This window comes from Theobroma cacao, chromosome 3 (assembly GCF_053813885.1).
Source record: "Theobroma cacao isolate CCN51 chromosome 3, ASM5381388v1, whole genome shotgun sequence".
Lineage (NCBI taxonomy): Eukaryota > Viridiplantae > Streptophyta > Magnoliopsida > Malvales > Malvaceae > Theobroma > Theobroma cacao.
Genome location: NC_142641.1, coordinates 33,824,217 through 33,835,570, shown reverse-complemented (window position 1 = coordinate 33,835,570; position 11,354 = coordinate 33,824,217). Strand labels below are relative to the sequence as shown.

Here is an 11,354-nt window from a genome sequence, read left to right as displayed (position 1 = left end):
CGACAGATAAAGAACATCTATCGATAGTTGTTCATATTTACATATAGGCTTCAATGCCCAATGTCATCTAACAATAGATTCAAACTTGAGAGCTCTTGGAAAATCCCCTGACTTGCATCTACCGATAGATGAGAGCAAAAATTCCAAAAATAAAAGGTCATCTATCGATGGATCACAAAATTTATTGATAGATATAGTGGTTGTGGGAGCCTAAAATGAAGAGAAAAATGACTATTTTCGCATTAAATGTCCTTCCAACTACCTCAGAAGCTTCAACAATTATAAATACAAGCTCTCACCACATTTATGAATGTTGGAAGACTCTAAAACACAACTTTAAAAGAAGATTTCAGCTCAAATCATTCAATACTCTTTGTACTCTTCTTCTAGCATTTAAGCCTTTTATTGTATCATTTAGTGAGTCTTTACTTCTTATCATTTTCTCCTCCAAACATTATACTTAACTTACTACTTAGCCTTTAAGAGGCATTTTACCTGCACTTTTATTTCTGTCATTATATTCACTTGAGTGGTTAGACCTTAACCAAGATACAAGGTAGAATGGTTGTGCTTTAACCATAAAAGGCATTGTATTGAAAAGGTTGTGCTTATCCACTAAAGGCATTGTAGTGAATCTTATTTTTATAGTGGATTCTAAATTCCTTAGCGAATCTAAAGGAGAAGACGTAGGCAAGGAAGTAGACCCTTTATAAAAATTATTGTGTTGATTTTTTTCTCTCACTTTTTCAATCTCATTTGTGTTTATAATTTCTCTTATTTCATAAGAAATCAATCATCTCATTCATTCTCAAAAAAGGGATTTAACTTGAAAGAATTTTATTTTTTTGAAATTGAAAAGAAATTTTCAAAATATTTACCATAGTCCAATTCACTCCCTCTTGGAACTAATCACATTAAGCTTATTGAACTAACACATCTATTCATAGATAAAGGGGGTTGTGTTGGGTAGATTTTTGTTTGATCTTGTTTAATCTCCAGCAAACCTAGAATATGTGGACTTGCTAGGTATTGAAAGAAAGCTTGAGTTCTACCCATTTTTTGTGTGTTGCAAGTTGCTATACAAGTTGGGTAATTTTTGTAAACAACTTGCTACATTTATATTCCCATTTGATCTTGTTTAATCTCCAGCAAACCTAGAATATGTGGACTTGCTAGGTATTGAAAGAAAGCTTGAGTTCTACACATTTTTTGTGTGTTGCAAGTTGCTATACAAGTTGGGTAATTTTTGTAAACAACTTGCTACATTTATATTCCCATAAGGCAATTATATTTCTTTGGTGCGTTTTCCACCTTTTCCAATTGCTTTATTCATTTCATTTAACTTACTTCAAGGCAAGTCAACCATTGCTGAACAAATCAAAGATTTTACCTCATTATCTTTTACCATTTTTTGAATGTAATTTTAAAATAAAAGAATGATATAAATATTAAAAATTAAATTAGAAAGAAGAGTACAATAAATATTACTTTGAAGAATCAAAATTAAGAATTTAGGATTTTAGTTTTCAAAAAAAAAAAATAGGATTTTGAATCTATTATTGTTGAGGGGAAAAGAGGAAATGATTTACTAAGAGAGGTAAAGAGATAAAAAAAAATTGTTTATTTTTTAAATTTTTTTAAAAATTGATAATATTTATTTTTAAGTCCCTTAAAATTTTAAATTTATTTTTTAAGGAGGTGGCATGATCTTATGCCCTGACACTGTATATCCATACATTGTCAATGCATCAAATATAAACCAATTAAGAAAAAGATTAATATTTGATCCATTGACAGTGTATAGATTCTATACACTGTTAACCCACTAAATGTTGCCACTTCATTAATGAGACAACTAAAATTCTTCAAGAGCTTAAACTTAAATATTAACAAATTTTAAAAATTAATTAAATAAAAATTAAATAATTTCTTTTTTTCCCTAAATGTAATTCTCAAGTTTTTTTTTCTTGTTCTTCAAGAGTTGAGTCCCTAAGAGAGAGTATTATTGAAACCCTAAGAGAGAGAAAGTGAGAATTCTCATGTCCTTTTTTATTCTTCAATAAGCATATTGAATCCCTAAAAGAAAAAGTATTGCTAATGTAGTATTCGGCAATACAGAATTAGGATTCCGAAGAGAAGTGGAGATGTAATTGAAGGAATTAGGATCCCTAAGAGTAGTGGAGATGCAATTGAAGAGAAATTGGTGAATACAGGAAAAATTTCTGATCAAATGGTTGGGATGATATTGAATCCATACAAGATGATTAGGCATATCTATTACCTTAAAGTACTGATCAAAAGGAAGCTGCATCTCCTATAATAAATTCTTCAAAGAAAGAGATCATGGCTACAAAGGATGTAGGTGAAAAAATTCACAACAAACCCAGAGAATCGTTGAAAGCAATATTTTACGATTTGCAAATGCCATAAGCATGGAAAGTGAGGTTAAGGTGGGGGAAATTAAATACTTTTGGGTCTTATTAAAAAAACTTTTGAGTCTCAATTTTGAATAAGTCAACCCATTGAAAGGGCTTAACCAGTAAATTGGAATTGAAATACTTCCCAAGGTTATGTTTCGGGTTTTAAAATGTGCTACCAACGTTGCAACTTTTACCCAAGAACGACAAGGTAACAAGACATATGATCAATTAAACTCAAAGTTTGCAACTAAAGTAAAATCATAGGAAATATAACTCTAATAAAATTCTACTATAAAATTTATTTATTAAAAAAGCACAATTTTTTATCACATTGCAACCATAAAAGAGAAAAAAAATACTTTCAAATCTTTAGTTGCACAATTTTGTCAAACCTATTTTTAATTGAGGAAAAAAAGAGAAAAAGATGATGGAGTTGCAAAGAGATAAAAGAAGATGAGAACAAGAAAATGTCGAGAAGGAGTTGGAGAGAGAAAAAAGAAAATTATTATTTATGTATTTTTAAATAAAATTATTAGTATTTAGTTTTATTTTATATCTATTTTTTAAAAAATGTTTTAATATTTATTATTAAGTCTTTGTAAGTTTTGATTTGTTTTTTATTAATGAGGTGACAGTATTTGGTGAGTCGATAGTGTATCAAATATAAACTCTTAAAAAAATAGTCATTTTTTAAACACTTTTAAGGTGAGACAATTTTTTTAACGTTAATATTTGATGTATTGACAGTGTATAGTTTTTATACACTGTTAGCTCACTAAAATATGACACATCATTAATGAGATAAAATAAAAAATCTTTAAGGACTAAAAATTAAATGTTAAAAAGTTTAAAATAATTAATTAAACAAAAAAATATTTTCACTTTTCTATTTTTCTCAAATATTCTTTTTCATGTTCTCATCTTTTATCTCTTGCCAACCTCATCATCTTCTTCTCCTCTTCTTCCATTAAAATTAAGTTTTGCAAAATTCTACCACCTCAAGAGCAATTTGTAGATTGTTTTCTTATTCTTTTTATTCTTTTCTTATTCTTTTTTAAAGGAATTGAGAAAACATATCTTAAAAAAATGAGAAAACAAGATTTAAATATATAAATCTTATAAGCAACATTTTATTAAGTTAACAATTTTGCTTATAATTAACAAGATTAAGCCAAAACTTGTTCTTTTCTTAGAAGCCATATCTTTTTTGAGGAGCCATATCAAACCTTCCTTTCTCGTGGTGTTGCAAAGGGAATTCAAGTAGTTTATTTTGAAACTCCTGTAAAATGGTTAGTAACATCCCATCAAATACGATTGACTTTCATTTATAATCTTGAAAATGTGGGGTAGTTAAAAATTAAAATGCTTATATAACATATCATATGAACAATGATTTTGGTTTAAATACCAAAAAACATGTGATTTAGTTTAACATCTCATATTTAAATTTATTAGCATTTTGGGTTTTAGTACAGTGGTGAAGTAACACCTTAAAAAAATTTTGGTTTTGATAGGGATTAGGAGTTTTATGAGTGCATTCTAAGAAAAAAAACCCTAATGCTTATGGAAAGAGAACAATTTTGGACTTAATATGTTATTTATAAGCAAAATTGTTGACTAAATAAAATAATACTAATAAAATTTATTTATTTGAATCTTATTTTCTCAATTCCTAAAGAATAAGAAAAATTACTCTTGAAGTTACAGAATTTTACAAAACTTAATTTTAATGGAAGGAGAAGAAATAAAAAAGAAGATGATGAAGTTAGAGAGAAATAGAAAAGAGGAGAACAAGAAAAAGAATGGTTGAGAGAGATTAAAAAATAAAAATATTTTATTTTTATTTAATTAATCATTATAAATTTTTAATATTTAATTTTAAGTTTTTAAATTTTTTTTATTTTATCTCATTAATGAGGTGGTACATTTTGGTGACTTGACAATGTATAGAAATTATACATTGTCAGTGCATAAAAATTAAATTAAATTTTTTAAGTCCTACCAAATTGTTTTAAAGTGTTAAGAAATATTTTGAAGATTAATAGTTAATGCATTAATAATGTATAGCTTCTATACATGATCAGGTCACTAAATTTTGATACCTCATTAATGAGGTAAAAAGAAAGACTTAAAAAGGCATAACAATAAATATTAAACAGATTTTATTAATTAATTAAAAAATAAAATATTTTAATTGTTTCCTAAATCAGAGTCACGTTCTTTTCCCTCTTTCAGTTTCTTTTTCTTTTGCCTCTTTCAATTTCTTTGTTAAGCTCTCCCTTATTCTTACCAAAAAATGATTCCAAAGACGGAAAGGCATGGATTGACTGGCAAGTGCTCATACGTTCAGTTTAATATCCCGTCACTTATTTGGTCACTACTCTTGAGATCAATTTACCCAAACTCGACGGCAAGACTTAAAAGGTGAAATTTGATTTTGTTTTTTCTTTTCTATTAATTAGTTGGTTTGGTATTCATTTTTTGTTTTTTTTTTAGTAGGTGTATAAAGGATGGAAGATTTGGTAGACTCTGCATTTCAAGCAACTTTGGGCAAAATTTTGGTATGCTGAATTTTAGGGTTCATTTTGTTTGTTAATGTTGGTGGTTTAAATTCGATTTGTTGAATTTTATGTTCCCATTTTAATCCTTTGTAGTCTAGTTTACTTGACTACGTTGACATTTCAATTTTTTTTAATGCTTTCACATTGAGTTTCAATTCAAAGACATGAAAGCAATAAATAAAAATCCTTTGTAGTTGTAAGGGATTTGCTTTTCTTCTCCAAATTGTTGACTTATTAGATTGTTTACGATGAAGAAATAAGGTTGCTATGGTATAATGTCTTACCTACTTCTGTATTTTTTATATTGTCATCTTTTGAATCAACTATCTTTACTTTTTGTTACCTTCTTTTCAATAGTAAATGTTCAGTGCAAAAATTATTGCAAATGTTTGTTACATACTTGTGCATCTTGGTTGTTGACTTCAGATATTTCCTAGAGAATTCGTTAAGATTGAGACTTATGGTACTAGCTTGGTAAGATATTGTTGAAGGACTAAAGTCTTTACCAAGATTGTAGAGTTAGTTGTAAGTGACCAAAATGTCTTAGTAGGTATAAAAGTTTTCAAAGCTAGCAGCTTTGAAGGTAACCACTATGAAGTTAGCAATCACAAGGTCAAGTTTATGAATTTTTTATCCTACTTCATCTTTGATTGAGTTGTGATTTCAATTTCAGAAACACTAATAAGGGACTAGCTGTAAATGCACAATGGATCTATCACACACTAGTCCATTCTGATGTTGAGGCCAAGCTGAGGCAACTTTTAGTTGAGTTGGGAAATAATGATAAAATACTTTGGATTGAAGTCTACGCCACTATTATGTTATTAAATTATTGTTTGATGATTTGAGAAACCTCTATTTAAAACATCTATAGTATTTCTATTTCATGCATTTTAGCAGGATTACATACACCTTCATAAGTATCTTTGGAGAACAATTGAACATGCTGTATATGGTCCCAAAGTATGTTACTATCACTAATATATAAGTTTAACCTGAGTGCACTGTCCATAGTTTGTTTGCAAAAGCATTAAGGACTAAGTTCGTCTCTTAATGGATAAATCATTTAGGATCTGAAAGTGTCAAAGCAAAAATTAAAATTCCTTTTCTGGTGGACATTTTAGATTTTAGGAAAGAAAGAAATAAGGGCAATCTTTGTGTACTATACTTTGCACTGGTGGGCATAATTCATACTAATTGTAGTTTCAATATACAGCTAAGAGGTAAATTGCTTTTGGTATTTTAACATTTTTGTTAAAAATGTTAGTTTAGAATCATAAAAGATGGGCTTTGTATTTTATTTATATTTTTTTATGTCGGTGACTTGAAAAGCATATTGACTTTTATTGATTTTGATATATTTACAATTTTTTTATCTCAAGGTTAGCGTATACAAATATGGGAGGTTATTATTGACTCTGCTGCTAGTGTGCTTGGAATGTGTGATCTTCACCAGTTCAGCCTGATAACCTAATTAATGTTTTTGAACACTCGATGATTCAACTCCAAAAGTTTGATTTCCAAAACTCTTGCCTTGTTCATGTATGAAGACAACTAGTGGATAATATGTATTTTTTAGAGTTTTAGTTTGTATTACTACCCATGTTTTCTCTGTAAGTGTTTGCATCTGATGACTAATTCAAGATTATCTTTTTGAAGGAAAAAACAGTTTTAACATTGAAGTTAGACTTCTGTCCATTGTTGTTCTGTTGTCCTTTTTACTAAAAGGCTAGTAAACAAACTTGGAGATCTAATCCCCATTTTAGTCCTAATGGACTTTACAGAGAAATCCAAAGACATTAAAATATAAACCCCAGTGACTTCAAATACTTATTTACTATACTACCAAATTCAAGTCTTGTGCCTAGTTGTTTTGTTAACAGTACTAGATCAGAAAAATTTTAATAGCACATTGGAGCTCTTTCCAATTCACAATTGAGCTCACTTCTTTATCTTGACCTTAAATTGACAGAGAATAACACACTTACATACTTCCATTCACAAATTAAGTATTTAAAAAAAAAACGAAAATACAAAACACAAAATGCACATCCTTTTGCTACAAAAATAGCTATGCCTTAGTCCACTTCATTATCTGACACCGTAACAAGACCTAAATCCCAAATCTTAAAAAAGAACAAACCCTTCGTCTTACCTATACACAGATCAAATCAAAATCAATCCAAGAGACCAATCAAGGATACCAAATTCTTATTTGAAAATTGAACATTACTTATAAACAATATTTGGGTAGCATTAAGAAAAAAGTAAAAATGTTAAACAAATGAAAAACTTGAACATTACATAAGCATCAAATAGTTAAATCCATCAAGCATTAACGAACCATTTTTCCTTGATTTCAATTTTGAGGTGCACTCGAATCTTACATACATAAAAATATTGACATTATCCATATTTGTAATAAGATAAAGAAGGAATTAGTTACAAAAATTTAGTCTTTTAAATTTTAAAATAACTTAATTGACATGTCTAAACAAAGTAAAGAATAGGTAGAATTATTAAAGTAATGAATTACTTGATAAGCATAAATAGAATTAACATTTTTAGTAACATTAAAATTCAACATTATCTCTTGATTAGGACACCTTCAAAACAATTAAAGAAAAAAGTTATAAAATACTAAAGTTGTCTAAAAACAAAATACTTAGCACTTACAAACCATATTGAATTAATTAAAAAAAATATATACTAGATTTCAAAATAAAAGACATTACCTTGATTGTTTTAGTAATAGGCAAGTACATTTTTTGTATGACCTTTATGTTTGCATAATGAAAATTTTTTTGAACTATTTTTTTTTACTTTAAAGCTCCTTTCATTCTTAGAGATTGGGGACATCCTTTCGTAGTCACATGAGAAGGATTAAGCAATGTTATATTTTGACTCAAAAAATGTGACTCATGATCTTTTGAAGCAACATCTTCATGACCATTCTTGTTTGTCAATACATTGGTTCTACTAGTCTTCTCATCTTCAATCTTCAATGCATCAAGCTCTTCAAATAGTCATTGCAAACCTCTAATAGCCACATCATAATGTTTCTAAGATCTTAAAGCTTTTTCTAAAAGCTCCAAAGAATGAATCATGACACTATTAAACAACATCATTGAAGACTTAAAAGCATTATTTTTGAGTTTCTCATCCAAGATGCTTTCGACTTCTTCTCTTTTAACATCTCCACCGATTTAAAATGTAATAGTTAGGTAATGAGTGCACCTTCTTCTTAATGAGAACTGTCAATTGATGCCAACAAATGATACCTACAAACTCAAGCATGTGACATCAACAAGCTATTGATGAGCTAACAAATGTTATAATATTTTCTGGTTTCTTTTTGCCAAACTCATGCACTATATATTTGTACATGTCATCATTTATAACGATCTTTTCAGCAACATATTGTTGAAAATGAATCAACTCATCTTGAAATTTTCTGAACATATTTCTTGTGTATTTGTTTAAAGCTTCTTTCTCCATTGGATACAATGTCTTCAAAATTGGTTTTGAATTTATTGTTTTGAAATTTTTCTCCTATTCTTTATTGTATCTTTTCATCAAGGGTCGTCTCATATTGAATCACAAACTTACTCATTGGTGTGTGAGCTCGAATTGACATAATCTTTAAAATATTTGTTCATAGTTTCATTCCTCTTAGTAGTAGATATTCTAACACAAAAGCTACTTCGTACATAAGCAGGAATCCATTTTTCTTGAATAGCATACAACTTTTTGAACCAATTATTTTCCTACAAATTGTACTTCTCAATTATCTCTGCCCATTTTGATTTACATTCATTTGGAACTAATGCATAATGAATGCTCTGAAAAATTCTATTCTTGAAATCATCAAATTGGTGGTAAACGTGATTGAGATTTTCAAGAAATTTTTTTTCAATTTGCCACATGCAATAATGATGTGTAATATTCAGCAAAACCTTTGCAATTACATTAGCAATGGTTGTATCTTGATCTGTAATAATCGATTTTGGGGGATGTCCAAATATTACTTCTAACCAAGTATTTAATAACCAAATAAACGTTTCTTCTGTCTCATCCCATAACAAAACACAACTAAATAAAATGGATTGGTGGTGGTGATTAACTCCAGTAAAAGGAACAAATGGCATTTTATACATGTTTGTCATATAGGTTGGATCAAAAGCCACAACATCACCAAAATACTTATAGGTCATTCTCGACCTAAAATCAATCCAAAAATAATTCGCTAGTTGACCTTTCGCATCCATTTGTATTGCATAAAAAAATCCCAGACTCTTGGACTGACATTCTTTAAAGTAAGTAAGCATTAACTGTGCATTTCCTTTTTCAAACTGTTTCTGTCTTTTATTACTCAAATAACTTTGAACATCACGTTTAGTTAAACCAACCATATCAATGCCACCCAATTCATTAGCTAAAACAAAACATGATTTTATTAGAATGAATTCCTAAATCATCAAGCATACCAATCAAATTCCGTTGAGTTTATATCCTTTTTCTATGAACACATAAAAATTGAGCAATTTTTGGAATATCAAGCTTGTGAGTATGATCTCTTATGAATCTAGAAACTAACCATTTCTCTTCATTTTTTTGGAAACATAAATTATGGCTTTGCATCCAACTATTGTCTTGTCAGGAGGTGCTTGAATTCTATCTTCCCTTTCGAGATTTTTTTTTGCACGATAACCTTCCTACGAACAAACAAATTCTTGTCCGATGATCACTTATGTTTTCCAAGATTTTGTTATGCGATGCTTATGAATTCCAAATCTTGTACACTTTGCATACTTAGTACAGTACTCAAAAGCCTCTTCCAATTATTGAAACTCCATTCCGACAAGTGGTTCTAAAACCTCTTGAATATTTAATCTTTCATTCTCATGTTCATCATGATTTTTTCCACTCAAATCTAATAATTTTTCACAATCATAATCTTGATCAATCCCATCACATTGAATTCTTCATCAGTATGAGTTGCCATTATGAACCTATAACAAAAATTTAAAATTATATTTTAAGTAAAATTAAACCCAATCTCCACTAAGAACCACAAAGTTCATTTTATGTTCAAAAATTTCAGTCTAAACTTTATAAGTTCTCCAAAAGTTAAAATAACAATTTCTTGAATGAATATGTTTGCATAGCACAAAGAAAATTGTAAGAAACTTCAAACAAACCAATCATCATACGCTTCAAATTAAAAATGTCAATATATTCAAATGCAATTTAATGTCAACTCTAAACTATTGTTTGAAAAACAAAGCAATTTTAAATTCCATAAACATAATCAATTTTGTAATATTTATATCAAAACAAAGCCATTTTGAATTTCTATTTTAGTTGAATTAATCTATAAGTTTTATCTTTACTGAGTCTTCTTAATAGTTGATAGAAATTGTGCTTTAAATTGGTAAGGCTAACTGAAGAAGACAATGGATATTTTGTTTTGGAAGTCATTGGATTTCCAAATTACTTTTTGTTGATTGAATTTAGTTCATTCAAGTGAGAGGAAGAAGCTAAACAATTTAAAAAAGGAAACCTCATTTTATGGAAGCAAGTAAAACCAAAGGGGTGAAAAGATGAGGCTTTAGTTGCATAGAGAATGTGCACAAACTAGACAAAAGACCTAATCATCATTTCTTTAATGTAGAATTAAGCAAGTAGGAGATTATCTAGCTAGTTTATGACTTATCTTGGATGCACCGTAAACACACAAACCATGGAATTTCTTGAATATATTAGTATAAATTATGTTTTCTTATTAGGATGACCACTAACACACAAAATTTCATGATTGCAAGTACAAGTTAAGTTTTTATCCTAATGGTCCTAACTGCTAATAAAGGCATGCAAAGCTCCCAGAAAATAGCAGCTAAGATCTAAATAGTCTGGGCTATTAAAAGAAAAAGACAACTAAATAGGCTAAAATTATATCCCAGATGAACGCAAATATAGAATTATAAAATGCATTAAATACCTTACTTTATCGCTAAAACTTAAAACTTGACAGAAGTTGTAAGTGGTTTTAAGTAAGGATCATAAAAATATGCGATTTATGATGTACAACTAAGAATTAGGGATAAATGTTTCATCATGGGTGATCGTAAATTCATGAATAATGAAAGAACATGCTATGAGACAAAATCCATCAGCATTCCAACTCGATAACGATTCATATTAGTCAACAACCAAATAACACCCAACTAACAAACAAAAAAGAATGCATATAACCCTAAATTAAATGTAAAGTTCACTTGGAAAAATATATAACTAAAATCAACAAGTAAAAATTACTTTGATTATACTCTTACTCTTACTCTTAAAGTTGCACAATTTTATTAAATCTAAT

General features: G+C 28.7%; 1 long non-coding RNA gene across 1 annotated transcript; it reads left to right on the top strand.

The window, feature by feature from the left end:
- Window positions 1–4,629: 4,629 nt before the first annotated feature.
- Window positions 4,630–6,659, top strand: LOC18604850 (uncharacterized). Its single transcript, XR_001926945.2, has 3 exons — window positions 4,630–4,844; window positions 4,920–4,981; window positions 6,364–6,659. It is a non-coding gene; the product is annotated as an uncharacterized LOC18604850 (long non-coding RNA).
- Window positions 6,660–11,354: the final 4,695 nt, after the last annotated feature.